General features: G+C 42.5%; 1 protein-coding gene across 1 annotated transcript in view; it reads left to right on the top strand.

Moving 5' to 3' along the window:
• The first annotated feature begins 11,214 nt into the window (after positions 1–11,214).
• The window catches only part of lrrc7 (leucine rich repeat containing 7), a 148,811-nt gene continuing 132,386 nt past the window's right edge, over positions 11,215–27,639 (top strand). Inside the window, exon 1 of the mRNA XM_085437613.1 lies at positions 11,215–11,644. The gene's annotated coding sequence lies outside the window, so the exon portion shown is untranslated. The remainder of the gene's footprint in view (positions 11,645–27,639) is intronic.

The following is a 27,639-nucleotide window of genomic DNA, read 5'->3' on the forward strand; positions in this document are numbered from 1 at the left end:
CCTGGGCCTCATCAGACCAGCTGGTATATTAGAGGGAGGAGATCAGCTGTTCAACGCTGGATTGTTGTGAAGACTCTAGTCAGTACACGTCAAGCCCAAGTTTCGCATGCTTCCGTCTCAGAAAGTTAACATGTGTCTCTGTGTTCTAGATTCCCCGGACCTGTCCCCATGTTTCCCTGTGTGTAGTGTGGAAGGAGTGACTGGTCACTAGCGGAGAGAGAGAGGTTGGAGTGAGCGCGTGTGTGATTCCCTTGTTTTCCCTGGAGCCCTGGAACCCTGCCTCTCACATCTTGTATATAGCACTATCCTTGCACTGTCTGTTAATACACTTGGTGACGATCTTGTAAATAAACCATCTCTGTTAAAACACAACTCCGGAGTCCTGCGAGTGGATCCTCAGAGCAACCCGTGACAAATAAATAAATCATATAATACAAAAATCAACTATTTACATTTCAACTTTTAACTATTTAAATTTTCAGCTTTTTCCTTTTACAAATTTAAAGTGAAACAACACAAAACACTGCAAGCCACAACACAATTAAATATAAATTAAAATATGAAAACAAAAAGAACATGCATATTCTCTGTCATATGGACCTGCATGAATAAACTTTCTGAATCCTTTATCATCTGCAACTGAAAATAGTTGTGGATGATTACTATACCTTTCTAATGTGACGTTGTTGTCCCTGGCTCTTTCTCTCCCTCCTGCTCTCCTGTATGTCTGAGTGTAACTACCGCCCCTCCTCCCTCTTCCCAGCATAAAGCACAAGGCTCGCGTGCGGAGTGAAGCGGGAAAAAGTGCGAGAGAGAGGGTGAGAGAAAGAAAAAAACCCTAGGGCTTGCGATAAGGAGCGTCGTTCACGTCAAAGACCCGGCTCTAAGAGCCATTTCGTTCGTGACTGACCCATCACTACGGCATAGAAGTCAACGAGACTGTTGGACTTGAATGCGTCTTTCAGAACATCGGAGTTCTGTAACTCGGCCATCTCAAACTGATAAAAAGGCTGGGCTTCATCGATGTCGGCAACAAAGGGGTTTTGGAAAAGACGGATTTCTTTTGCATGAACATGTAGTTGACAGAATCGCACACTGAACACCGCCTTCAGCATTTCCAGTGCTTCCACACACTTTTCAGCTGGGAACAGGACCACTGGGTTCTCTGCAGAAACGTTTTGGGTAGCAGGGAGATGGGTGAAGTTGTGCTTTTTCACTTATTCCAAAAGCAGCGCTAGTTTCAACTCAAATGCTTTTTTGTGGGAATACATGTCGCAAGTGAGTTTCCCCTGGCCTTGTAGCTGCAAGTTAAGGCCGTTCAGCATTTCTGTCACGTCTGTTAAAAATGCGAGGTGCCACTTCCATTCTGGGTCGATCAGCTCTGGGACCGTTTTGCCTTTTGAATGAAGAAATGCGTTAATTTCGGGTAGCAGCTCGTAAAAACGCCTCAAAACTGCCGCGGTTCAACCATCGGACCTCTGTGTACCAATTTTGTGTTCTCCATTCTTTAAGCACCGGTTTGAGCACCGTTTGAGCACTGGCACCGTTTCTAAAGTACCGATTTGGCACCGGTATCGGATAAAACCTAAACGATACCCATCCCTAGTCGTGATGCTACCAAGCTTTGCCCAGTCCAGATCCAACTCTTCCATTGTTTGACATACTTTGTCGAAAATATCCTCCCCGTCGTAGTGCCTTTCAGACTTTGGAGGGCTGCCAGCTCCTCACACATCTCAAAGTTTGCGCTAACTCCACGAATAAAAATAAGAAGCTGCGCTGTGTCCTGCACGTCCGTGCTCTCATCCAGTGCTAATGAAAAAAAGTCAAATTCTTTCGTCTTTTGCTGCAGCTGGGCATATACATTACCCCCTATTTCTTCCACGCGTCTGGTGATTGTGCTCGCCGATAGACTCACAGCATTAAAGACATCTTTCTTATCGGGACACACCTCCTCCACGACAACATTCAAACGTTTCTTGACAAACTCTCCCTCAGTGAAAGGTTTATCGTAGCTTGCTATCAGTTGAGCAACACGAAAACTGGCCCGAACTGATGACTGGTTCAGCTGAGTTTGGCGTACAAATGCAGTCTGCTGAGCTAACAGTCCACTTTTTAGCTTTGAGATTTTGTCTGTTCGCATTTGGCCTTGCAAGCTATCATACTTGTCTTTGTGACGGCATTTATAATGTCGGCGCAGATTGTATTCTTTGAATACCGCCACCGTCTCTTGACAGATGAGACAAACAGCCTTTTCTTTGCATTGAACAAAAAAATAATCGCGTGTCCACTGCAGGTTAAATACCCTGCATTCTGAGTCAATTTTTCTCTTACCTAACCTTTGTGCCATTATTCCGTTCTGGGGGGGGTGTCACGTTCACGTTCTGGGCAAAGTGAGGTCGTAGTAGCAAAAAATTTTTTTAGCGTGGTTCACAATTCAAATCAAATGAGCTTTATTAACATGAGGAAACATTTCCAGAGATTCAGTCGGGCAGGCCCACTACACCCCAGTGTTCTATGGGTGCATTAGTGTTGATCGCGTGGCCAGACTGAAAAAATAATAATGCATCTCTAATATTGTTCAGGGGGCCGGGTCAAATGTGGAGGGCCCGCGGGCCGTAGTTTGGGGACCACTGTGCTATATAAATAAACTTGCCTTGCCTACTGTCCATGATGTAAATGTTTTGTTGTTGTTGTTTTTTGTTCCTGCAAAAATTGCGTGTTTCAGTGCTGTTTGCATATGTGCTTTTCTTCTGCTGCTGTTACAACCTAATTTCCCCTTTTCGGATAATTAAAGGGGTGTTCTATTCTATTCATATATATTTAAATATAGAGAAATAGCATTGTTTCATTTAGCCAAAGTCTCAGACTTTCCTTCTTTTTTGTTTTTGCTACACTAGACAAGAAACTAATTTTACATTTTTCTACCTTATCACCTAAAACAAAGCAGACAACAACGCTCTGAGCTGACTCTGAACTTATCATCATCAAGGTTGCATGATGAGAGCCACTTCAGAGGTAACAATACTTCTTACTCTGACAACTTATTAAAGAAAGATTCATACAACATGCACAAAACTCAGCATGAGACACAGAGAACAGCCACCAAAATTTTACCCATTATTTGAGGTCATTGAAGTTTGTTGTTAATAGTTTGGAAATCTAGCTTTCGGCAGTTACGACGTATTTTGTATGCTGTTTGAGCAACTGGTTTAAATTCTTTGAACAAACCAGATTTGGTTAAAACCCTCTCTAAGAACTGAAACGTTTCTCTGTCATTGGCTTTTATTTGAAAATGAAATTTGAATTACAACATTTTAATATGCTTGGATAAGACTTTAATAATTTCATGAAATAGTTTTACATACATTCGTAGAAATGCTCATTTAGGTTCGAGGGATGCGTCTACATGTATTCTTGTGACGTTTGAAAGTGGACGAGTGCCTGAAACGCCTCCTACACTTTTGACAGATGTTTCTCTCCAGTGTGGATTCGCTGATGATGCTGCCGATGTGATGACTGACTGAATTCCTTGTCACACTCATCACAATAGTATTGCTTCTCTCCTGTGTGGATACGCTTATGCCTCTTCAGATGTGATGACACACTGAAACCCTTTCCACACTGATTACAGGAGTGGGGCTTTTCTTCAGTGTGGGTATGCTGATGAACTTTCAGATCTGATGACTGACTGAAGCGCTTGTCACACTCATTGCAAGAGTAGGATTTTTCCACAGTGTGGATACGCTGATGACGCTTCAAATGTGATAAACTCCTGAACCTTGTCCCACACTGGTCAAAAAGGCAGAGTTTGCCTCCATGTTGGCTGGGAAGATCAAGCTGTTCTTCAAAAAAATCTACCCCAGCCTCCTCATGAAGTCTGTCTGGGATGTTCTGGTTTTAAAGAGAAAGAAGAAAGAGACAGAGTAACAACAATCTAAAACATTGTCACGTCAGCTGAGGCAGATGGTGTGGAGATGAGAAAGTGTGGACACAAATGCAGGAATCAAGCTTTTATTTTGGGCTGCACAAAACACTACAAAACAAAGGGCGAAGGGAAATTGAGATAAACTAATAAAACCCTAAATTGGGGAATGCTTTGGTAGACATAATTAGTGTATGAATTCTAGAGTAATGGCTGATAAAAAAAGTGTTTGGGTTTAACTCTAATATGTTCCTCCTTGGCAAATTTCATTCAAGTCTATTACTCTGTGTCACACACTAGCATGTCTTCTTCAAGTGTCAGCAGGTTATTACATAAAAAAGTAATGGTTGGACTGCAAACAAAAGCCAGAAATTTAAAGGCAAAGAAAACAGAGCATGTCACAAAGCCTCAAATACGGATGTCAGCATAAGTAGACGTAATCTCTGTGAGCTCAGCAGCCATTTTGGAATAAATTCAGGCAGTTATTTCACAGCTTTGACTTAAGTAAGTGGAGAGAGATGTGTTAGGCATGTGTTACGCCTGCCTATGTGTTGTGTTCTGGCGTGAAAGTAAGAAGCAGCAGACAGCACTGGGTCTTTGGCTCTTTACTGCACATCTGCAACATAGAAGTAAAAGTCTGACCTGAAAAAAGGTGCACGTTGTTAAAAACTGCAGCGACTCCGTTCACCTGCCGCTAGCGACCAGGCTAACTTAGCATGCTAACATTACAGCTGCGTTCTCGGCTAAAACTCATTTAAAACCTAAATTATCTCCCTCTCTGTCTTTCACTCACACAGATACGCACACCACCACCATCAACTTTGCTAAATTGCTAATGAAAAACACTGATCAGGCAGCTGTGATTGAGCAGCAATGTAAATCCAACTATTTTCATGGTTGTTGTGGTCGTGATAATTTTGTGAGGCCACATCGAAAAGGCTCGGATGTATGGGCTCAAATTGTGGTCATAAATATTTTGTACTTGTAAATCAGTTTTGTACTTGTAAATCAGGATTTGTATGTGTAAAAATAATTTGTGTGTGCGTAAAAAAGATTTGTGTGTGGACTTAGCCAAAAAATACGTGTGGAACTCTGCACTCAACTTTCAAGTTACAAGTACGAATTTTGTCCCTATTTTTCTTCCTTTGATCTGATTGGTTAATGTCATGTCAATCACAAATTTAACTATCCAATCAGAGAACAGATGGGTTTGGCTGTCAGAGGGGTGCTTTTTTGAACTGCAGGTCCTTGAAGGGTAATACAGTTTGAAGCTGGAGGATCTCTATATAAATATCCGATAGAAGCTAGTTCCCCTAACTTTCAGTAGCTGTTGAAAGGATACAGTTGTGATATTTCAGTGGTTAGAAATACCATTATTACTTTATCGCGACCGTGGCTCAGGGGGTTGGGAAGCGTATCTGTAACCGGAAGGCTGCCGGTTCGATCCCCGGGCTCTCTGTCCTGGTCGTTGTGTCCTTGGGCAAGACATTTTACCCTACCGCCTACTGGTGTTGGCCAGAGGGGCCGATGGCGCGATATGGCAGCCTCGCTTCTGTCAGTCTGCCCCAGGGCAGCTGTGGCTACAACTGTAGCTTGCCTCCACCAGTGTGTGAATGCGAGAGTGAATGAATAGTGGCATTGTAAAGCGCTTTGGGTGCCTTGAAAAGCGCTATATAAATCCAACCCATTATTATTATTATTTAGGATTAGTTTAACACAAAGTCAGGGCTGACCCGGGACCATTGCTGTGAGTCACAGTGCACAGCATAAAGGTCCTTTCACATCGGACGCAGCATGTGCTGCTAATGCTAACTGCTAACTAAAAGCCAAGGTTCCAGAATTTGTTGTGCTGGCTGCTGAGCTCTGTGAGTTTTTGCGGCAGCTCTACCTGTATTAGATGCACCTGCTCCTTGTCGTTTCTATCTCTGACTTTATGTCCTCTACAAGAGTTTCTGTTTTTTTTGCTGGTTCTTCAAATGTTCAATAAAAACATGTATCACTAATCATAACGAAGAAAGCTTTGTAACTATCCCCACTAGTGAAGACTGTGTCGTTTCCACATCAAAAATCACTAAACTCAGACCACCACCACACTGTTTTCCTCCCTGGTGATGAAGGAAAACGTTGGGCTGGCATGTAGAAGGGCATTTATTCCCTTCAAGGACCTGAAGCTCCATAAAGCACCCCTCCAATAGCCAAACCCATCTGTTCTCTGATTGGATAGTTAAATTTGTGATTGACATGACATTGGCCAATCAGATGAAAGGAAGAAAAATAGGGTCAAAATTCGTACTTGTAACTTGAAAGTTGAGTGCAGAGTTTCACATGTATTTTCACACACAAATCTTTTTTACTCACACACAAATTCTTTTTACACATACAAATCCGGATTTACAAGTACAAAATATTTATGACTACAATTTGAACCCATACGGATGAGCTTTCCAAAGTTCTACAAGTTGTGCCTCCATCGCTTGTGTCCAGATCACACGCTGCACTGCCGTGCTGCTCCGTCTTTTTCACCAAGGCCCTTTCTCAATTCTCAAGTACGCGAGTACGTACTCGCCGAGACCACACGGGAGTACGGACTCTCGATTTGTACAATTGGAACACCAGCGTACTTGATGATGTCACAGGTCCGGAGTTTTTACTGCCGTCCCCTCTTAATTTAACTGTGAGTAATATGTTATGAAGCTTAACTTTAATCACAGCCAAACCGGTTTACTCAGGAACAAATAAAACACTGAAATAAACCAAACATTAACATTTAGAAGTGATCTAAGTGACTTATATATCATGTTTTACCTCAGTAGTGAAATCTCTATTAATAAAAATAGTGTACATGTACATACCTTAATAAAAACAAGCAGGTGAGATGTTAGAACGCTTTTATTTTTATTTTAGTGGACACTCAATACAATAGACAGCTACTGGGGTTTGTTTAACCTGAGTAGCGAAAAGACCGCGGCGGGGTTGAAAATGATGTGCCGGGAGTTTGCTGTTCTCGCCGGCTCTAATAATCCTTGACCTCGCTGTCTGCTATGGAGCTGGCGGCTCACAGACGTCTCCGAAAACGTCGGGGCACGTTTTGAAATATATGATATCTTGATGAATCGAGCAGATATTTGAAGTCTACACAGCTACATTCTCGCTTGAAAATAACTTAAAAGTTAATTTTGCGACCCAGAAAGAGTAATATTTAAAAGTTTTTAGCCCCGCTCGTCCGCCATTGTAGCGTTTGAGTTTTGGATGGAATGCATTCTGAGATATTTAGCTGTACCAAGTCCACACAAGTCACCACCGATGCATGCTCGATAAAACGGGCGGAGCGAGAACACATCTGGGACTTTTTCGCGTTCTCGGCTTGATGCGTACTTCGAATTGGAACAGTACTTGGTCTCCGACTGATGACGTATCACGAGTACACGAGAACGCAAGTACGCACAAGTACGCATATTGAGAAAGGCTCCGACATTTATGTGTTTGCGTGTGCGCAGTTTGAGCGCAGTCGTGAGGATTTCAAACGACCGTCGTGAGGGTATCACCACAGCCGCTCATTGTGGGTACGAGTGGCAATCAAAACACTGCATCAAGCGCTAGCATTTCCAGCACCGGTAATCATTAATTCTGCGGTTTTAATCCCTACTTGCATTTTATTTGCCCCAAAAACACACGACCGAGAACACGGCAGGTCCATACAAAGACAGACTTCACGAAAAGGCAAAAAAAGTACAAGGTAAAAATCAAAGGAGTGAAAGGGTTAGACTCATACGAGCATACAGGGTGGACTACAGACGTTTCCGTGCTGCCCAGCTTTCATCACGCACATATTTATAACTATATGGTCCTAAGTGTGAGTGCATACACTCACAAAATGTTTAGTAACTTCAGATCCCTGCAACAAGCCCAGGTCCAGTTTACTTTGGTGATTTGGACTACTCCATTTCACAGCTGTTGTTACATTTTTTTTCTTTACCTCCTGCACAGGCCAATGCAATCTATTTGTCTTTTCAGGTTGTATTATTAGGCAACATTTTCAGATCCAATAGAAATAAAATAAGTGTTTTGTAATTCATTCAATTTATTGTCTTTATTTAAAACTGGCATTATTATTTCCTTCTATTATAGAATCTTACAAGAAAGAGGCAAAATTGTATTCCATTGTGCTTTATTAGCTGCTTTGGTGAAAAACAAATTAACAATGCAACAACAACAACAACAACAACAAAAAACATTGCAAAACAACATACTGGAAAACAGTTATTAATCACTTGATTGCTTCAATACAACACTTGGGCACATATATGTAGGACTTTTCGTGGCTGTTTTGATCTCGCTCTCTCTCTTAACCGATCAAATCTGGCTGTGGTAGCAGCTTTAAACTCGGTATGACCCAGGTTGATAGAATCACATTCCAGCATTTTGTAGGCTGGTTTTCCTACAAAACACAACAAACATTAGCCCGCAAAGCCACAGTGAACAAAGCAGCATAGCGCAACGAATTTAATTCAAATCAATATAAGACTTATTTGTAACCTACATCAACAATTATGTTATGATAAATTACGTAATGACTACAACAGAAATGCGGATTGTGGAAATGCTTGGAGCAGACTGACATGTGAGCTGGAGTGTGCTGGAACGTTATATTTGGTCTTCAAATGGCTGCAATCCAGGCCATCCGTCAGCTCTTTGTTACTTCGGAAACATGGCTTAAACAATTTCTCTTCCACATCGTAATCTGATAAAAACCGTTACGCGTTGGCTTCCCGTGGCTTTCATGCGACCGGCTATTGCAGTTAATAATATAACAGCTTCTTTTTTTTTTTTTGCCTGTCCCATTTGGTTCTTTAGCCGTCAGAATTGTTGTCTGAAGACCAACAAGGATACCCAATGGATTTATAATGGATCATCATGGCATTGCCGTATTGGTCCATTTGATCGACCTTTGTTTTTATTTTTTATTTTATTTTATTTTCAATTGTTACAGACGGGACAGACATGAGTGAGGGATAGGAAAGGGAGAAAGAAAGAGGAAGGAAAAGAAAAACAGAAGGGGAGAGGGACAGTGAGAAAGGGGGAAAAAAAATCTCCTGGATCACCTGTTGAGAGAAAAAGAATAGAAAACAAGCAAAAAAAAAACAAAGCAACATACTAAACACAACACCATCGCATTAATCTAGCTAAGTGTAAACAGCAGTAAATACTAAATATTGAATGTTGTTGTGCAGCACGCAGGACAGACAGCGCACAATGTGCTTTGAAGTAGCAGCCAAGAAAGGTGTGATTTAAGTCCAAGAACAGTGAACACCCGTGTGCACACCTGTGTGGATCAGCGCGCTTGTATTCAAATGGTTTCCACATGTAATGGTCTGCAAGAGGATGTAGAGAGCCATAGCCCTGTCCCCCAGGGCATGAAGCAGGCATGGAGGAGATCCAGGCCCCAGACATCCAGAGGCCCCAGAGTGCGAGAGCCCAAGGAGGACCACCGGAGGGGCATCCGTGCCACCCTCATGGGAAGGGCTGAGGATCCCCAGACGAGGGGTCACCCAGTAGCCACCGAGCAGAAGCTAGAGGGGCCTGCACCGGCATGCCCGCCGGCTCTGCCGGCAGCCAGCTGTGCCCAAGTGGACCGAGCTGCAGGCCCAGAGGCCGGAGGCCCGAGGGCCCCCCACGCCCCGGAAGAGGCCTGACCGAGCAACAGGCGCCAGGCCCTGCCAAGTAGCCACCGGGAGTGAGCTGGTACATACCTGAGCGCCCAGCCCCGGACACCAAGAACCACCAATGCTCCGACCCCTGAGGGCATCAGTCACCGGCAGGGAGTGTGGTGAGGGGAGATAGGCCTCCACACTTTGGAGGGCCTGGGAGTTCCCAGAGAGGTGGAGTCTAAGACCCGACCTGACATATAGACACAGACAAACAGGCACACACAGACACAAACATGCATTCCCACCCTCATGCGCACATATACAAACACTCAGCACTCACCCAACGTAAGGATTGACATAAACGGACATGTACACACTCCCCAAACATACTCTATACCCCGGGTCCAGGTACCCTCGCCCCCAGAGGGGGAAACGGCACCCAGACTCAAGAGATGTTACCCTTCCCCTCGGGGTGGAGGCAAGCAGACCGTCCCAGGCTCCGCAGCAGCAGGGAGGCCAATCGGACAGCCAACATCTCCTCCCAGCCCCCCCGCCCCGATGGCTAGTAGAGAACAGGGGTGTGTGAAGACCCCATACCTCCCTCCTCCCGCTCATGTGTAGTGTTGCTGCGTGTTGCTCTAAAGTGCATTTAAAACAAGGGAGAGCATGGTGCTGCTGCCAGAGAGCAGCAGGTGTTAGCACGGCCCCTCCCGAGAACCCTCAATGTCTACATGGATTTAAAATTGAATATATTAAATATATATATATATAACAGCTTCTCACCATTCTTTGTGTTTCTTTTTATCGCTGTGTGACTGTTTTCATGTGAAAGCCTATGTGCGCCACTTCCGGAGTACTTCCGGTAAGGTCAAAAGGTCAAGGCTAGGGTCATCAATCAAATTTTGACACAAGGTGGGTATCTTCTTTTTTTCCCAGGTAACCCCAGATAGATGTATTAATATAAAATAAAACAGAACTTTGACCTTGCAGTGTTAATATGTGTGCACGCCACATTGGCAGGTGTAATGAAAAAAAAATACATTTAATAAAGAAACAATATTGGACAATAAGTAGAATATATTTAAAGTGGTGACTGCAAAGTAAACGAAAGTGAATCAACTGGTGGTGAGGTGTGGAGCTTACCATGTGTGACTTGCCATCATAATAACACATATACACCTATACCAATTTCAAATTCCCAAACCTTTAAAAAGATCTGAGTTTTTCATAGAAGTAATGAACACCAGCATAGGATATATCGCAGTTTTGTTTTTTTAGCCCCAAAAGTTTTGGTGTTGAGTTAAAGTGAATAAAAATGACTCCTCAAACATCAAGTACTTTGCAGGGCTGCACATGCAGTCATCTGCCCAGCTACAATAACAACAACAACAACCTCCATAAAACAAAGAAGGGATGCTGTGGCTGCTGAAAGCTGAAATATTCAACACCCATCCACACCTCTGACAGAGAGAGAGAGGGCTGAGGACTTGAACTCCTTTTCTCTCTCCCACATCTCTCCTCCTGCTCTGCACCACATACTCACGCATGCCAGTGGGTTGCTAGGCAACTGTAAAATAAAGCAGTCAGCTCTGAAGTCATAGAGAGAGAGAGAGAGACACGGAGAGATAGGAGAGAAAGAGAGTTCACAAGTACTGCAATCCACTACTGTTTTCTTTGGCTGTGTACATGATCCCACCACAGCTCTCAGCACCCATCTGTAGATCTGCGAGGAGGACTTGTGACTTCTGGTTCTCTGACTGACGACCAATCAGGGTTGGCCAGGGGGCGGGCTCAGCAGTTCCCTGGGTTACCCGTGTGATTGACGTCCAGCCTCCTGCAGCGGAGCGCGCGGCAGTGTATCACTGATGCTCCTGCTTCCCCCCGGAGCCTGTGGAGAAATCTGGAAGAGAGGAGAGAAGGAAAGAAAACAGAGCAAGAGAAATGATAATTATCTGAAGTCCTTCACTCTTTCCCTCCTGCTCGCTTTGCTGGAAAGATGAAAGCTGGAGCTCTGGAAGAAGCCGGCTGAAGGGAGAGGAAAGGAAGGATTCTTCAACAAGGGGGAGATTTGTTGGTAAGAGAAGCCGCATGCTACTTTTCTGTGTCTTGGCTTTAGTCAGTCACCTGTCCTTGCCAGCACTGTGAAATATGGGATAGCAGGTAAAGTGGAGGGGGGAGGTCTCTGGATTGTGTGCGCTTGAGGCAGATTTTCCTGCATCCTGCGTGGCTGTACAAGGCTGTTTGGTGTTACTGTATGAAACCTACATCACACATTAAGCCCGTTCTACAGTCTCAGGTATGCAAATGTTTTAGCTGAGTAAGAGCCGCTGGGTCTGAGGCAGGGTGATTCCAAAGATTCTGTATATGTGAGCTCTAGCAGGAGTACAGTTACAGCTGAGGCCAGGAATTTAAGGCTTGTCTACTGTATCTGCATAGGAGGAGGAGTATTAATTACATAACACTTCATCTATACTCTTGTATCAGAGCTGTGCAGCACCATGCTGTCCCACCAGTCCAGAGAAACCTCACTGCTCCCTTCCTTTCTACTGTAACCTAGAAAGACACAAAGGCAGTTTCTAATGGGATAGGCTGATCTTCAAAGGACACTTACACCGAATTATCCATACCTCTTTATCTATATGTATGACTGCATCACCCTGTTTTCAGTTTAAAGCTTTGCTGTGCTTCAGCTGCGCTTCACTGCTGTGCGCAGGCGAATGTTTGATCCTCTCGATGCAATTTAAAGATCATAAAGAGAGACGGGTCATGCACGAGGTCTGCATTGCTCTTAGCACCTGGGGTCTGTGCCACCAGGACTTCCTAAAACCTCCATTAGGAACCTCGGGCCAGGCGACAGCTGGCTCTCCCCCCTTGCCCCCAGGACTCAGCTCTGCACCATCAGGGACTTGGCTTTCTGCTCGGCTGCTCTAACGTTGCGAGTCCTCTTCCCGACCACCTGAGGACACCTCAAAGGCTTGAATGCTGTTTTGGATCAGGTGTGAAAACTTTCAGCAGGAGGAAGTCTTTATTTATTTATTTTCTTAATTGTCTGCTTTGGGGGGCTTTTTTCCTGAAGTAAAATAACCAAAACCTTCAATTTAGATCCAAAAATGTTAAATATCTGGAGTTTTCTGCAAGGTACAATTGATGTTATTCAAAAACATGATTTTAACATACAAAACTCTGAATCTTGTTATCACTGTGGTGATAATGCTGATATCTGCATGGTGAAATCAAAGTATTTCGTCTATGCTTTGGCATGTGAGTCACAAAGATACACATGCTAAAACAGTTTTATCTAGTGGTATAGCACAAAAAAAAGTCTTAACAATTTAAACAAATCTTACAGATGTACGTGATGAATAGATGAATGGATGAATGACGATATTTTCTATGCCAACCATCTTGATGTGAGATGACTCACGCCACTCATAAAACTCCATCTTGTCTCCTCGCTAATGTTGCAGCCTAACAGATTTTTGAGGTTTGACGTAGGCAACCTTTAACGATACCCTTTACAGTTTGGACCTGATAGTTCTTACAACACTGTAATCTGTTATCTTTGTGACTGCAGGTCTGGTATCGGTCCGCTCGTTGAATTCAGATGCTTGTTGCAGATACAAATCTAAAGAATAAATCTACGGGACGGCAGCTCGTACGGAGGCTGCTTTCTGTGTGCCATCACTGAGGCCTAATCAGATATTCCATAGCATGAGAGTAGCTACAGTTGGAGGTGTTTGGGTCTCTAGAGCTACTGCCTGTCTGCCTGCCTGCGTAGGAGGAACCATCTCTTCTTCACAGCTCTGTCTACCGCAGATATAAAGCTTTGGGATTCGTTTTTGCTTTCTGCTTGTTTTTAGAGCACTGCAGGGAAAGATGACAGGGAGAAAAAGCGAGGGGATAGGGGAGACCGCGAGCCAAATTTCAGCCCACAAATTCACAAGTACTGAGATATTCACCTTAACCCACAGATTCACTGGGATGTCCCTCAGCTGTGGAATTCTTCTAGCGAACTGTAAAGTAACATCGGCATAGTCCTGCGATTGCAGCCTAAAGGCTAACCTCAGAATATCACCTGATCAGTCCTGACTGGTAAAAGCATGGCAGTCGTGTTTTAGCATGCCTGTTGGATAACAGGATGACTGTGTGTCAGTGACACTGCGTAAGTGGCAACAGGAGGTGCAAAACTCTAATTAATGTCAAACTCAGTTGTTGAAAGCTAAAGAAAAAGCTTTTATATAAGAAAACAAGTCTGAAAATTGAACCAGCTTTGCATTCATATCACATAGCTTCGATGATACTAACATTGATGTGTGAAAAATGAGAGGAGGGGCAGTTTCTTGTGCAGCTCTTTACAACCTTGTAATATTTGGATTTGATACAGTGGCTCTCTTCCACTTTCGGCTTTTGGCCTGTCCTCCTCCACTTACCCCGGACCAGTCGCACCAGATGCCTGCTCGTCCCTGAGCCTGCTCTTCTGCAGGTTTCTTCCTGTTAAAACAGAGTTTTTCCTCCCCACCCTTGCCAAGTGCTTGCTCAAAGCGGGTCGTCTGATTGTAAGACTTTTCCTTCCAATATAAAGTGCCTTGAGGTGACTGGTATTGTGATTTAGTGCTATATAAGTAAAATTAGATGGATTTGATGGATTAATGCAGCCAATAAGAATAAATGTCAACTCAAACTGATTTAGGCAGAAGATGGAAAATTATAGTCAGAATGTTGCAGCTTCCCTTCAGTATTTGTTCCATAGTTGCTACATTGGCATACATGCAACCTGCTTCATCTGACAGATCGTCTTTTCTGCATCCAGGTTGTCAGCTTCGAGGTAAGGGAAAGTTTTCAGTTCTAGGAACAGGCATCCTTTTAACTCTGCACAAGTTATACTGCGTTTTCACTCTGTGAGCCCTATCTGCTTTGCGGCATATTTCCCTAAACAAACCACAAGTTCCTTTTTGCCTCCTCTCCTCCTGCCGAGCATGAAGGTGCCATCTGACACACCATTTAATTCCCTTATTTATACAGCTGATATCATATGGGAGAGCGTTGATCTTTTGCTGCTATTGGCACCTTGTCCTTGTGAGGTTACACGTGAATTTGAAACCAGGCAGCAGGACTTCAGGACTAGTGTACTTCTGCCAAACTTACTTTTCTCTAACTCAGGCTGCTTCACCGTTGATGCCGTGTTTTAAAGATGGATGTGTACCGCTACGTATTAATATTTTCCTCCAGTGGGTTAAAATGGAGGCTGTGCTTATTATTGCCATGGTGATTCATAGCATGTGAGCATCATGATGCCTTTCCTTTTAAAATTTCCCTTCACCATGCACACACACACTCAACTGAACTTTTAGATAAACTATTTTCTGAGCCCATGAACTAAATGAAGTCAAACCTGCCTTCTAGAACCGGCCCTTGTTGTTACTGTCTGTATGTATTTATATCCAGATGATTATCCTGTCTGGTTTCAAGGTCACAGAGACTTTCTAAAGGCGATCTGGTCATGATGACACCCCTGTGGTCCAACCTCCATTGTGGGATATTCTTTTTACATCCCACAGTCCGATGGCAATGTCAAAGCTGCGACAGCAGATGTTTGAAGCTTCAGCAGTATAACTGGTTATCTCAGGTTTACATTGTACGTAACCTGCTCAGCCGTGTCCGTATTCTCTGAAGGTGTTTTTCCACATTTGAACAGCTGTACTGAACTGTGCGGTGTTTGATTTTATCTGTGTTTCTCGGGGAAGATGTGTACTGTTGCTCATAAACCTGCTAATTAAGACTTCCAGGGAATGTGGGAAGGTTTGATGCAGATTGAAAGATTGGAAAGATTGTGGACTAGTTCTTCTGAGGTGTAGGGATCTGGGAGATGTAGGATATTCTGCCACTAAGATTTATTAGGTCTGGACACACAGACATGTTACCAAAGGAACTGCACTATGAAGTTTTCACTCCAATGGTGTTGCAGCAATACACTGTGCACAGGAGCAGGCCAGCAAACCCCTTTTTTTTCCTTTGTCTGATAAACATCAATTTGACAGATTCAGATTCTCTAAAGAAGGAACTGCAATTTGTAAACAACACAAACCTAAAACAGAGGCACCTAAACCTCATCCGGACACCTATCCAGGATGTTAATCTTCCTTACAAGCTTTTATCTGTTTTTATAGTCGTCTTTTAACTTCTCCCATTTAATGCCACTTGGGTTGAAGCTGAAGGAATTTGCACATTCATATAGTCTCCGTTTTGGGCTGCCTTTTCACAGTTTTTTGTAATGAATGCAAGTAAGGTGTGAGCAAAGCAACAGTAACAATATAAATAACAATGCACCAGTGGCTGAGTTTATGAAATGTCAGAGCTGACCATCCAGCCTAAGCATGCAATATACAAGAGTGAGAGCTTTAAGGTGAGAGGTTTCAGGTTTGTACTAAAGGTAGTATCCAGTGTTTCTAAGCATTGTGGAGAGGGATGCATATAAATGAGATTACCTTAATCTAAAACTGACATTTAAGTGGAAGCTACAAGTCTCTTTCTTGCCTCAAAGGACAGCGGGGGACGCTTCTCCACCAGTTGCTTGAATACAGTGAAAAAGAGAAAAAGGCATCAGTTATAATGCCTGCGTGTTTATATTCAGATACTAACTCAGTCTCAGAGCCCTGGAATGTAGCAGTTGTGTGGCTTGTAGTCTGTATTTTACTTCTAAATTCCATATATTTCTTTTTGTTTGTTTGTTTGTTTGTTTGTTCGTTTGTTTGTTTGTTTGTTATTTTTGGTGAGATGGGAGCACTAGAATTGCGCATGTTTCTGATCTTCTGGTGCCAGCACCAAGCCTTTGGCATGAACGTGGCTGCAGCCACATTCTGATACCCCCCATCGTGTGACTGCTTAGAGAAACCGGATCATGGGAACATATTCCGTGAAAACCTGAAATGGGTTTTTTTAGAGCAAAACGTAGATTAAATCATCTCAACTGTGGTGATACAGAGCATGATCATTCTCGCTCACAGAAGACACGTATTCATCACAGGATAATGGCTGATTCTATTTCACTGAGCTGCTTTGGTTTCAGGTCAGTGTGACACTGTTATGACTTCATGGGTAACTTAAACGGGACAGATGTATTGTTAATGTGATTGGGAACATCTGTGCTTATGCTACTCTGACAAGTCAACATGACTGCTGTGGAAAATGCCTGTTTTGTTAGGCTGCTATCTATGTTTGAGTCAGAAAAAGAAGTTGCATTTTATAGAAATCATTCAAAGATTTGTCAAATAACTTGTAGTTTGTAGTTTCCAACAGGATTGGCAGAATAAACGCTAAATGGCCTGTGCTGCAATACAACAGCATTTTTCTTTGTATTGTAAAAGAGTTAACAATTAGGGAACTGTCATTTCTTGGTTATAATACTGTATTTCATATTTTTCCCTTTTCTTTGATTGATCCACCTCAGGGTGTATTGATGATGACCACATTTGAAATATAATGTGTCAATAATATGTCAAGGATAATCGGGCAGTTGTTCTTTATGTATGTTACTATAGCACGAGTTTAGTTCCAGACTCTGGCTACCTCATCGCACTTTGAGTCTAATTTTCAGCACATAACAACCGTTGTGGTTCATTTTGACTCACTGAATGACAATAATCTTGTCACTGTGAACTCTTTTGGGGCACGATATCTGATGTCGTGAGCGTCCCAATGCACCACAGTAAATGTGTCCATGAAGTGAAATGTACATTGTTATCCAATTTTTAAACGATACAACACCAGCCCCTGTCCCCTCGATGCCTCTTTTTACTCAAAGGAACTAATTTTCTTGCTGCCATGTCTTGACAGAAAGTAGTCCGTGTGAGACCATAACTCAATCCTAATGTTGCACCCGTCATACTCTGTGCATCATGCACTGTACGTACCACATAGATGCCTCACACTTGTCATTAAGCTTATTGGCTCTAGTAATCCTACCCTGGATTTTACTTCTTTTTTGTTGTTGTTGTTTAAAAGAAAGTATAAATGTGCTTTTTGAGTGAAATGTAAACATAGTGGATAGTAGTCTAAGGAGCTTGGAAAGAAAAGCATCTGGACTTCTTTAAGTTTCCTTGAAGACGTTTCATCCAAGAAGCTTCTTAAGTTTTAAGAGCAACTGGTGGAGATAACCAGATTTCAAGCCCTATGGGAGTGCAGTGCCCCCAAGAGGGTCATGAACCCCCCTATGGATTTTCTACCTAATCACACGAGCCAAGGTGTGAAAGTGGGTGTGGGTCACAATCAGCCGAGGTTTTGGGTGAACCCATTGTGAAGCCTAGCCCCACCCTATCATGTGATTTCCTGAGGTCAAATGGCCCAGGATGTGAGTGGGAGTTAAGGCGTCTGGGAAGGGATCTCAAAACTGTATTATAGATGACAGACAGTTGGTGTCGTAAGCCACCGCCTCTGTTCATCCATCTAACACAGATGGTTAGAAAGAGTAGTGAAAGAAGCCATCGATGTCCACTGTGAACGACCATCTTGGCTCGTGTGATGAGCCAAGATGACCATCTTGGGGACACTCCCATAGGGCTTTAAATCTGGGACTCAACCACCAGTTGCTCTTAGAACTGAAGAAGCTTGTTGGGTGAGAGGTGAAGACTTAGACTACGATGACCTGGATGACTGAGAACCTTCACAGACATAATGGATAGTAATAAACTGGATTTTAAAAATTCCTTTTTTATCCGAGGACCAAAATCGCATATAAATTCAGAACCCATCGTGCTCTTTAAAGCTAATTAATTTCTAGTTTATTAAATAAGAAAAAAAAAACTCTGTGTGGCCCTGTGCCATATGTTGGTCATGCAGTCCTTTGCTTGGAATATAAGGTACAGTTGCAACTTGGAAAACCACTTAGATTTATTTTTGAAATCCTTCAAAACATCACTTAGTGCTGTTAGACGAAATAAAAACAGCTCCTTCATTTGAAAGTAATAAGCAGAGGCTTTAGCGTAACTGATTCTGCTCCTGCATCTATTAGAGCAGGCATATGTGCTTGTTTTTAGTTTGTGAGGACTGGAAAAATCGGTAAGCATTCAGTGTAGGTACACAAGTCTAATCAGCGTAATAAGAAAAACTCTGCAAACCAATCTACTTAAAGTAGGCCCGGCTACAAGTGAAGCATTCTGACCCACATATATGAAGACAGACGTGCAATCCAGAAAAAGAGAAATGGTGCTAGAAAGAAGGTTTTTCATCTGTCCATAAAATTCAGGCTAAGTGCAGATGAATTGCTTCCCAAGTAGTCTGGTTTAGAAAGATTATGTGTGTGTTTGCGCTCGTCTGTCTGTACAGTTACTGTATAGTTGCATCATTCTCAGCTGGATTACGAAACAGTGAGAAATGAGCAGAGACTGGGAAGAAAGAGAGCGAGAGACAAAGGAGGCGACAGATGAGAGAAGCAAAGCTTGTCAGGTTTCCACAATATTAAACATAAAAAAACGATATTTAATTTTTCTGTCACAAGTTATAAAAACAGCAGAAAGAAAACGCTGGCACAGTTTAAGGAGCCTCGGAGAGGATGACTCATTCAAGTGATGAGCTTTCAACAGTTCCCGTTGCTGAAAAACATGTAAGCGCGTTAATCTGCGGTCAGCAAAAAACAGCCCATAATCGATGTTTCTGATTATCCTGCAGCTTCAGATAAACAGCATCTGTCAGGTGTCATTACTGCGCAGATTAAGGATTCAACACAATCATACGACAGACAATCAGACAGCCTTTTTAATCTTATGACGTGTTTATTTTGCAATTTCAGAAACAAAATCCCCCAGATCCATTTTTTTGATTGAATAAGAGAATAACAGTGACAATTTCATGAGTATGAAAACCCTGCTTAACTGCAGTCATCCCTTAGGCTTACACAGATTCTTTTTCTCACTCTCTTTTGAGAACATGTCTTCTTGCGTGTCCTCTGCTATATTGAGACCAATTGCCACTGTTATCTCTGCACTAGTCTCCTTGTGGAAATGTGTTATCCACAGTCAAAATGGACTGGTTAACATTCACAGGTGCAGGGAGGATATTTACTTCCATGCCTGTTACAAAAAAATGCCTCACCCCGACCAGAGGTGAAGATAATAACAGTTCACAGACATGTGTGGATCACTAAAAAGAAACCTAGAGCGTTCAAGGTGAGGAGCCCCAGATTGAAATTCAATTAAGCTAAAATACAAAGACATGAGGGAGGCCCAGTGTATGGCGATTGGCACCAAATGTTCAGAGTTCACACAGATTCTCCATGTGCCTGTGTGTGTTTTTCCTCCCACACTTCAAAAACAGGTTCTCAATACTTTCATATTTGATTCTGAACTTGCTTTAGGTGCAGATCTACTCAGGATGTGCCCCAGCTCTTGACCTTTTGGAAAGGCTCCACCCTCAACCCCAAACATCCACACAATACTAATACGTTTAGACTCGTTTCAGCAATATTCCTTTTTTTCTAAGACCAATACTGATATTTAGGGATTTAAAAATATTTTCTGTATGTTCAGTGTTGGGTAAGTTACTTTAAAATAGTAACTTAGTTACATTACTAGTTACTTCTCTCAAAAGTAACTCAGTTACTTAAAGTTACTCGTTACTTTCAAAGTAACTAGTTACTAGGGAAAGTAACTTTGGTTTTACACAGAATTCTCTTGTTAATGTGTTTCTTCCATAACTTTGCCAGTCTTCTAGCTTGCTTACTTGCCACAAGTGCACTGTGCCACCGACCAATAGAAAGGAAAAGATAATGTGCATATTTCCACGAGAGAAATCCCACGCCTGGACCGTCATTGACTGCTGCCATGATTCTAGCCTACGTCACAGCATCATGCGCGCCTTTTACATCCAACACAAAAACTGCAGTCGTGGTGCTTTCGATTGTACACAGAACTCAGAAATTCTGCCTTCTGAATAGGAAGATGTAGGTAACACCAGACTGCAGATGAGCTGCATACAGGGCTGGACTGGGACAGAAAATTGGCCCGGGCATTTTGACTAGAGACTGGCCCACCATTATAGGAAAAATCATAAAGCCTTTGAATGAAAATAAACACTGTTGTGACAGTGATGTACACTGTTTTGATGGTATATATGCATCAATCTATCAATCGTTTGTTGTAAGATTCAGATAATTATTTTTTAAAAGCTAGACATTTTAAATGAGAATAAGAAAGAAAAGTATTTCTTTGTGCCCCCCTCTCCCTGTTAATGCCCTACATGGACCCCTGGCAACACTTTGCTAGACCCGCCCCTGCACAGTTACCAGCTGTCAGCTACCTAAAAAAGGATCCTGGGGTTATTTGTCTCTCAGAAACAGTTCATAACTTCCCTTCAACTCATTCATGTCACCTAAAAGGTAAACCTGTTTCTCCATCACCTGTTCATCTCTGATGATTCAGTAAGGACATCTCCTGGTTTCATCTTCATGTTTCCCTCTCACCAGATAACCAAACCATATCATGACCAGCAGGTTTACAGCTGTGGCTCCAGCAAACATCAGCTGATACTAGAAATTAATATTAAATAAACTCTAACAATAGCTGATCAAGCTTAAACGTGCTGCTGTTGTTTAGCGCGACATCCGCTGGTTTCCTCTTTCGGTGCAAAGTGAGCGATAAACAAACAAGAGAGCCGATCAGCTGATCATTGATCAGTTTCATGATTGAAGTAGAAATGGGAGAGGGAGGGGGGAGAATGAAAGAAGAAGAGGCAGCTGTGCAGCAAAGACACAGAATAACTCCAGCTTTGTGCCTTTTTCATTGTAGCTGAATTACGGGACAAACTGTTCCTTTTCACCTCAAGAAGAAACGCGTAATATTTTCTCTGAATACCAGACGGGACGGTTGGCAACTCTAATAACTTATGAACAAAATAAAGTTCAACATCATTAACTTCATAGCACCACCCAGCTGTATAGAAACTCCGTCATGCTAGCTAGCACGCAGTACAGAAAAAGTCAGAATAACGAAAATAAACTCCACCTAAACTTGGTTTATATCTGACCCAGAGAGACTGCAGGTCATAACTTCTTACCTGAAGTTCAGTTCACACTTGGACCGTCGGCCGCCTCGGGTCTCTTTTCCTTCTGCCTCCCTTTTCCTTCATCCACCTGCTGCCTCCACCACTTGCTAATGTTACTGAATCTGTGGAAGCTCCGCGATAGCCACCACACGAAGTAACGAGTAACGACCCTATCTAAATCCCAGTAACGAGTAACGCGTTCCTGATTTTGGCATAATAACTAGTTACCGTGCTCGTTACCACAATAATAACGTAGTTACTGTAACGCGTTACTTAATAACGCATTAGTCCCAACACTGTTTATGTTACATATTTAGTTTTGTTATGTTGCTGCCAAGTCATCGATTACTCCTTTGCCTGACTATGCTTGGATCAGCTGTTTGTTGTTGTTTGTAGTGTCACAAACCCATTTGGCAACAGGCGCATTGGAGAGTGCCCTCTGGTGAACAAACTGAGCAACATCCACACTCTTAATGTGGTTGAAGGGTGTTTCTTCGGTCTCTACTTTACTTTTTCATTTCAGTTTTCAGTTTTTATAAATGTGATACTGATATATCAGCTAATAGCTGACATCAGTCGCTATATCACTCGGGCTCTAAATGTATCTTTTAGTTTATTCAGTTTATTATTATTGTCCCCTTTTTAAATTATACAATAAAACAGTGTCCCACTCCTATTCAGAGGGCTCAGATCCCATCCCTGCTCCATACTGACATAGGACCATACCATGTTGTGATTAATTTGCTGCATTGCGCTCCAGGGCAGACATTATACGAAGAGAATTTGGAACAAAGAACTGTTATGTTTACAGCCTTGCAGTTCTTTTGTTTATGGCCTCAGCTGTCACAACAGCAAACAAAGCAGAAGTCCGCCCACAAACAGTTTTTTGGTGGTTGAGTACAGAAATAGGAGGGGGAAACTGTTTCTGCCAGACTGCTATGATAAGATTTGGTGCGAGCAAGGTTGCCTCTTCTTCCTTTACTATGTATTCTTTTACAATATCCAAAGTTTGACAAAACTCTAAAGGAAAGTCACAGTGCAAAACATAAAGGTGTATATTTGCAGCTGTAGAGTATGTAACAATAAAAGTCTTGCATCTAAATACATTTAATTATCACCAACAATTAGATACTTAGTACACAAAATCGAAATTTCTCCTTGTTTTAAGTGAAATGCGACATTTATGCGATGTAGCTAAGAAGACTGCAAAGCTACAGGTTTGGGTTTTTTTTACTCTCTGATTATGATCACTGAACTGTTTAGACAATGGAGACAACCACTCAGAGCCAAAGCATTTTAGATAAAGACGTGCCATCAAAATGCTTCACTGACAATCTAAAAATATCGCTGCAGGGGTGGAAATCCACCTGATGCATGATGTATGCGTGTGCCTCTGCATCTAATATCACCTGCCAACAAAAAAACAAACCCACTTACAGCGACTGCAGGTTTAGACACACAGTGTGATTCAAACCGGGTCAAACATGGTAAAACACCGCCTTACTATGTTTTTTCAAACTGCTTTTGCTTTATCTTCCATTGCGATCGTTTTCCTTTGCTGAGCAGTATCGCGCAAGAGTTCTTGCAGGACTGAACAAGAGGAGCACTCCTGTGACAAGCTAATGTGAAGCAAATATAATGATTTGACATGATCACTGCATGGTTTTGCATTCTGACATTAGCTACTTAGCATCTGGATGGATGAGCAACTCAGTGGACAGTCAAACTTTTGACCCGAAAAATGGTCAGATCACTAAACTTCCTCTAGTAGTTGTTGAGATATTTGGTTTTGTCTAATGATGTCTTGTCTTGAGAAGAAGAAAACTCGGAAGGTTAACCAAGGTCACTTTGGGAGGAATATGTCTCCTCTCCTCTCCTCTCCTCTCCTCTCCTCTCCTCAGCTCTGTAGGTTACCATAGCACCCGGGAGAGAAAAAGTCAACCCACACAGAGTCTCCTACCACTCATTCTCTTCCGCTATCTCTCTCTTTCTCTCTTTCGCTCTCATCCTAGTGCACCATTGTGTCTTTCAGTTTGCTCCTTCACTCTACCACATGTTTCTCTCTCACAGTCCTACCTGCCTCCCGCTGTTCTGATCTCAAGACCATCATTTTGTTGGATTTGTAGTTGTTTTTTTAAATACTATTTGCTCTACTCTAACGGTAAATTCGGCATTACCTGGGTATTTGCGTGCAGGTTTGTATGCTGTAGATGCTCAGTTATGAATATGCAGATATGTTCTGCCCAACGTGACAACTCAGCTTCACTGTCCACCCACACACACAGGATGCCCATGGACACATACACATTCGCAGAGCTCCACGGGGGGAAGAGTGGGCTCTCACTGAGGCTCTCCAGACTCCAGAATTGTTGGCAGTAGCAGGGACAGCACAGGCCACTAACTTGTGTCTTCTCTCGTATTTTTTTTTCGTTCTGTCACTAGTCAAGTGTTGCTGTGCTGCTTCTGTACGATGCTAACATTTGCTGGAAATTTGTGTGAATCATAGTCTGAGTTGGTGTTTGCGTGCATTTGATGCTGTTGACAGAGTGAGTCATCTGGGACTTTTCACAGTTATTGCTCAGATAAATTGAACAATTTGGGATTGCCAGCTTGGACGACTATATATGCTTGTAAAGGTGTGCAAGAAAAACTCCCAAACATAACAGAAGTGTTCAAGATATTTCAGAGTTGAAGAAAAAGAGGGAAAAAAGGAGGGACCAGTTTGCTCTGGGAGCCCCTTAACTGGAAAATGCCATCTGTTGTCTGCTCTATCCAGTATTAACTGTATTAAATAATCCATGTGGCCGGATGATCATCAGGATTGTCCCAAGTGCTAATGAATATGGGAATTGTGGAATTTGGCCAGTTACGTAGGTATACTGCAGAGATCCTACAAAGAAAGATTTATGCGTGCATTTCAACCTATAGACTGTATTTAGATGATGAATGTTGTCATTGTAGTGTCACTTATTGGCTTGTTGAAGCCTCCCCTTTAAGTTTATGATTGTCACCCTGCTGGTTGTATGGACCCATATTTATGTCAGGTGCTAACTTATCTGTTAATGTCAGCAAGCTTTGGTTAGCAGGTTGTAAAATCATGTAGACATGCTAATTTCCTCTCTGGGCATTTTATCATGCAAATCTAGCTGATGTTCAGACTCGAGTGGCTGTTCAAGAGACTGCAGTTTTTAGCCTTGCTGCCACTTTGTTACCTTTACCTTTAAAAACCACCGCCAACAAAAGCAGTTACCTACCTAATTTATGCACGCTCATTTTATTTCATCTCATTGTGAGCGGCCATGTTGTGTTTTTCCATTGTTCAGATAATTAACTGTTGTTCGGGAGAAGTGCTCATGTTGTAGTGAGCACTTCTCCTCCACTCACCTCTTTTTCACTCTCCTCTACTGCACGTCATAAACTTTATTGCTTCTCCCTTGCATGGTTTGCGCTTTATTCACATTGTTGTTCATGATCTGTCTCTGCCTCTCTTTTATATTTTCTCTTCTAATTTCCTCTCTCATCCCACTGCTAGTCCCAGCAGATAACTGCCCCCCTCTGACCCTGGTACTGCCAGAGGTTTAATGGGGGTTCTTCCTAGTCTTCTTAGTCATTTCTTAGTCATCTTAGGATCACCGGATCACTCATTTCTGTCTCTTTCGCTAGTACCATAGTGGTGTTCTGTGCTATATAAATATAACAGAACAGAGTGTGTTTAGGTTCCGGTGGCACATCTTGGACTGATGCATGTATAGAAACCGTACATGCTATCACGCTATTACCAAAGTCGTTTAGATCTTTTTGGTGTTTTGGGGAGGGGTGTCATCCTCTGCCAGAAGGATCACCTCAAGTGTTAAAAGTTTCGTGCATGCAGGCATGCACTCATGATAGAGTTGACACATGGCAAAAAACATCCCACCTGCAGTTGAGCGGACCACCTGCATGTCTGTGTGGAAAGTAACAAATCGATTGATGCTGGAAACAGGTTGGAGAAGTTCATTGTTGCAAATTTGTATGTTCACAAGCCACAAGCAACTGACTGCAGAGGTGCATATAATGTTTGATTATTTTAAAGGAGGAGGATTTTGTGTGCGTGTGCATTGCCTGTTACCATGGGGTTTACACTGATCTGTCCTCCTGTCAGAATCCACACTTCCTGTTTTGTGAGCAAGCAGGGGGGAGGGGGGAGTACTGACAGCTGTGTGTGTGCACTTTTGGATGGCTCTTCTCTTTGAGGACCAGTCGGAGTTTTAGAGCTTGGGAGCGGAGACAGCTTGACTCACCCTCACTTTTGGGAATTTCAATAAAGGTTTGTTGGAGTTTTAGGGTTCAGCTTAGAATCAGGTGTAGGTTAGAGTCGCAATCAGGAAATTGATTGATTGACTATTCAAGTTCATAACGGGGCTCGTAAGGGGCTCAGGAATGCATTGTGCCAGTCAAGGTCCTCACAGTGATAGAAATATACAAATATATGTGTGTGTTTGTGTGCTCCGTCGTATGCAGCAGGTGGAGCTCTGGTTCCAGTGCTGGATGTCACACGTAAGCCTGCATCTCTTTGAGTGAACACACTAAGAGAATTTACCCTCAATGAAGTAAAATCCGTTTTTTGGGTAAAGAGGACACGTGTGTTGGTTAAAACAACACAACTGACCTAACATGTTACAAAACAATTGTGCTTGTGTGTAGGAGGGAGGCACTGAGGAACTTACCTGTTTCTCAATTACACAGACTTCAGCAAAACAAACTGTTTTCTCAACATTTTATGAGAAAAGACTCACCTGGAGGTTTAAACCTGAAATTTGCAAGAGAGTCCTGAAACGACAAAATATTAATGTGACATGCTTTTTCATTAGTTGGAGAAACTGGAGCTCCTGGAGAAAGCCTTGCAAGCACAGAGAGAACATGCAACCTCCACACATGGAGCTGCAATGTTACCTCTTGCTGTGAGGAAAAAGTGCTAGCCACTGAACCCCTGCTCTTGTTCTGTGGCCATGTCAGTGTCAAACGGGTCTTCGTGTTATCCACACTGACCGCATGATGTCGAGATCAGGGTTCTGTGTCCTGTTGCTATGTTTCTGAACAGAATTTGGAAACCATCCTTTCTTTTAGTTCAGGCCAGAGTTTAGGAAATGCAAGCATTTGCATATATTGCCACACATTTCTTGCTGCGAAGTTATACTGTTTAATTAACTCTATTTAATTACTGAGATCTAAAGCAATTATGGCAATATGTAAAACTAACAAGCGAAAATTACTCAAGTTATTCATGTTAATATGCGACAATAGGTAGACAGATCGGAGATAGATCAAACTTCCTCTCCACTCTCTCTCCATTATAATCATCTTTTCTGTGCTCTCCTCATTAGTTTCCATGGTAACGGAGTGTTGCTGAGCTGGTCGTCAGGCTGCCCACTCAGCCCGCACGGCTTTCAAATACACACACACATGACACACACACTTATGTAGTACACAAACTCATTCACCTACAGATACTTATACACACACACACACACACACACATATGTATATATATATATATATATATATATATATATATATATATATGTCAGTGACACAGTTACATATAGAAGAACAAACACTGTGTTACATTCATACTAAGAACACAAATAGTAGATCTTCAGTAATCAAATGCTTGCAGGTATGCAGGTCCCCAACATGCACTCAGACACATACATATTCCAATTAATATGATCTTCAAAAGAAAAGGAATCCAAGAACGCTCACATATACAAAACTTGTGCTGGTGTACTGTGTATCAGTTAGCTAGCCCACTCAGAGCGCTGCAGAGACAAAGACAGAAACAGAAATACCAAAGTAGGTTAGAGCAAAGCATTCTGGGATAGCAGGATACCCCCTGGGCTTCTGCAAGAGGCTCTCTTTCTTTCTCCTTCTTACTGCTTCTAGCTCTGACTGACTCTCTGTTCTTTCCTTTCCTTTTTCTCCCACATGTTTTACTTCTTGCTCTATTTCTTCTCTTTTGCGGTCTTACTTCTCATTCACCTCATTTCTTTGTGTTTC

Source organism: Copadichromis virginalis, linkage group LG17 (genome assembly GCF_057382275.1).
Source record: "Copadichromis virginalis isolate Kocher_CV1m ecotype Utaka linkage group LG17, C_Virginalis_male_GT1.1, whole genome shotgun sequence".
Taxonomy (NCBI): Eukaryota; Metazoa; Chordata; class Actinopteri; order Cichliformes; family Cichlidae; genus Copadichromis; species Copadichromis virginalis.